At 40.0% G+C, this 3265-nt stretch overlaps 1 protein-coding gene across 1 annotated transcript in view; it reads right to left on the bottom strand.

The window, feature by feature from the left end:
• LOC109467320 (protein sidekick-1-like) overlaps positions 1-3265 on the bottom strand; it is a 12098-nt gene that overhangs the window by 5048 nt on the left and 3785 nt on the right. The gene's annotated exons all lie outside the window — the stretch shown is intronic.

Below are 3265 nucleotides of genomic sequence, written 5' to 3' on the forward strand. Positions count from 1 at the left end.
AAAAAAAAGTTTTCAACCATACTGTAAATCGTACAAAACAGTTGCAAACTGAGCAAAAATATACCATAAGTTACAAAAAAATAATAAAAACTATACCAATGTCGTAGAATGCCAAAATAAAACGAAAATGACGAAATTGTAAAGAAATGAACTTGAAGACTAGATTATTCGCCAAACCATATTCTGTGCCATTTGCTCAACCCTCATGACCACGTAGATTTCATAATGAAAAGAACTTTTTTTTGCAAAACTTTTTTTTATTCGCACGCGTGCATCAGTTTTGGGGGCTCCCGGAGGATGTCATCCATATAATCAAATCAACATGGCCTAAGTTCTAACACCAGGTAAGGCCATGTTGATTTGATCATATGGATGACATCTTCGCGCGCGCATAAATTTTCGTCCGTTTCCAAAAAAAAGTTTTCGATAATACTGTAAATCAAAGTAGCTGCAAAGTGATCAAATATATACTGTAAATTGAAAACAAAATGTTGGAAAACGATACTTATGTCGCAGAGTGCCAAAATTCAGTCCAAAGGACAAGAAGAAAATGTAAAGGAATAAAAATGAACGGTCTATTATTCACCATGCCACTACTCTGTGTGTTTAGTCATTTGGTAAACCTTCATGACCACATAGATTTCAAAATGAAGGCAACTTTTCTTTTGCCAAACTTTTAATTTTGTTTCGCACGCTCGCATCAGTTTTGGGGTTCCCAGAGGATGTCGTCCATATAATCAAATCAACATGGCCTAAACATGGTGTTTTGTTGTATTTTAAACCGGGGGTATTAGCGTAAGTGTGTTCTCCAATCTATCATTCTGACAACCAAACAATGTACACCAGAAGGATATAAAAACCACACAGTTTTGACACTGTTGAAAAGAAGTGTTTTGTTTCTTATATCGCCACTGCTGAGTCATAGATTCTTGAGAAAGCATACGGCACTTCCTACTTGAAATTATATAGTTGCAACAACAAAACATTTTAACGGATGCAACTTTTATTCTGAATTCAATGCGTAATCCATCGATTTGGAAACATAGGACTCATCCAACGGAAATCTTGCATCTTTATAATGTTTCATGATTCAGATGAAAATAATTTTGATTTCACAATAATAAGTTGTTGATCTGTGCGTCTACCACTCAATATGCACTCTTCAGAAATTGTTATAGAGGAAATGGCAAGCATATGACTCGTACTATTACGTTCTGATTTTTGATGATTCAAATTATATGATTTCCGTTGTGAAATAACACAAAGAGGTGCTTTGCCATGACTAACGTCGAAACTAATTTTTCCGTCTCGTATACGGCTGTCGCCATTTGAAACGGTCAAAGCCATTTCGCAGAACGGCAACTCTAAGTACTAGTATATTATAATTAGAATGCCGTCTTAAACAACTTGATGTTTCGTGGCGTAGAGGGTTAGGAATTTTGGCAATTGGACCAGCTGGGTTTGAATCTGAGCTTGTGATCTGTCTTTTTTTTCCACTGAAATCGTTACTATTTCTGAACGATGCTGTCATTTGCAATTTTGAAATGTTGTTTTTTTTAAGTGGGGCCGTGTGGCGTAGCGGCAGTGTGGTCGACTCGGAACCAAGAGGTCCCGGGTTCGAGTCCTGACATGCCACCGATCTTGTGTGCCCCTGGGAAAGGCACTTTTCACGACTTTCCTCACTTAACTCAAGTGAAAATGAGTATTGTCTTCCTGTATTCGTCCTCTGCGTTGGTGGCGGCAGAAAATAAGTCGATATAACTTGAGTGTGCCGCGAAATGTTGGAATAAAAAAAGTAACAGTACAACCGTTTTAATATGAGCCTGAAACGCGCGACGTCGAGCCCTCTACTTTCTATCTAATTAGCTGAGTGAACTGTAAACCGATCCTTCTCTATACGCTGATTAAAACCCGTGACTGGACGGCTGTGAACCGAGGGATTTCCTCAAGTGCTCTCCACGTCCATTTGCACGACATTTCGGCGACCGAAAACCAGAATAAATTGATTCGGCAAACATTCGGCCATTTCCCGAAGGATCGTTGATTGTAGTGAAGTGCTACCCGACCAGGTCTAGTGCAGCCCAAGTTGGTAACCACTTTTTGCCTCCGGGGGAGGAGACATCCTTCCGCGGAAGGGCTTTGTGAGAGATTTAGATTTTCACGTTCGCAGCGGTTTCTAGCGTTTGGGTGGACGGATTCTTTTGGGACTCAGTATATGTTTTGCTATTGGGCTGTAGATGATGCACGTTCTTTTGTTTTTATTGTTTATGTGTTTTCGGGCGGGAAAATGGTGCCTTTTGGTAGCCCCAGAACACCCCTTTGAGCGTGAAAGTGGTCGCGACCGTTGACCTTTGGTGTGTTTGAAGTATTCTCGGTCGGGTCCACTTGTATGAACTTTCGCACAGAGGGGTGTCCTAACAGATAAAATTTAAACACCATCAATTATTCATAACAAACAACATATAAGAATATACACTAAAAAGTCCGGAGGTATAAAATCTCAGATTTTCTTGTTGTCTATATGTTTACCAACGTTTTCTTCCTAAGTCAGGCTATGTTGATTTGATTATATGGATGAAATTCTATGGGAACCCCAAAACTGACGCGAGCGTGCGAACAAAAAAAAATTGTCCAAAAAAAGGTTCCTTCATTATGAAATCTACTAAACGTGGTCATAAAGGTTGAACAACTGACTAAACACACAGAGTATGGTATGGCGAATAATAATAGATTCTTCATTTTCATTTCGTCACATTTTATTCTTTTTCTGAATTGATTTCGGCATTCTATGGCATTAGTATCGTTTTCTAATACTTTTGTTTTTGCAACATACGACCATGTATTCTCTCATTTTGTACGATTCACAGTATGGTCGAAAACATATTTTGGAGGGGGGGGCGGACGAAAATTCATGCGCGTGTGGATGTCATCCATATAATCAAATCAACATAGCCTGATTTGAAACACAAGTATCGGGCTGATATTCCGAAGAGTGATCTCTACTGGTTGCCAGAGTAGTGTTCATTGATTTTAGCTATGTAAACCTACACCCACACTGTGTGTGCAATAATCACTATGCCATGGCAACGGCCGTCAACAAGCCTCTACACATGACTCATACAGTGTGTCTAGCCTCCACCAGGCCTTTCTAAGGGAATACGGATCATAGAATTCGGCAAAAAAGAGAGTAAAATTGTCCAGGGGAGTCCGGCCGCGGGAAGATTGTTTCTCTCCCTCCGCGGCCAGTCAAACCCCAAGGCGGCCA

The sequence above is a fragment of the Branchiostoma belcheri genome, unplaced genomic scaffold, assembly GCF_001625305.1.
Source record: "Branchiostoma belcheri isolate BF01 breed outbred unplaced genomic scaffold, Haploidv18h27 scaffold18, whole genome shotgun sequence".
NCBI classification, from domain to species: Eukaryota; Metazoa; Chordata; class Leptocardii; order Amphioxiformes; family Branchiostomatidae; genus Branchiostoma; species Branchiostoma belcheri.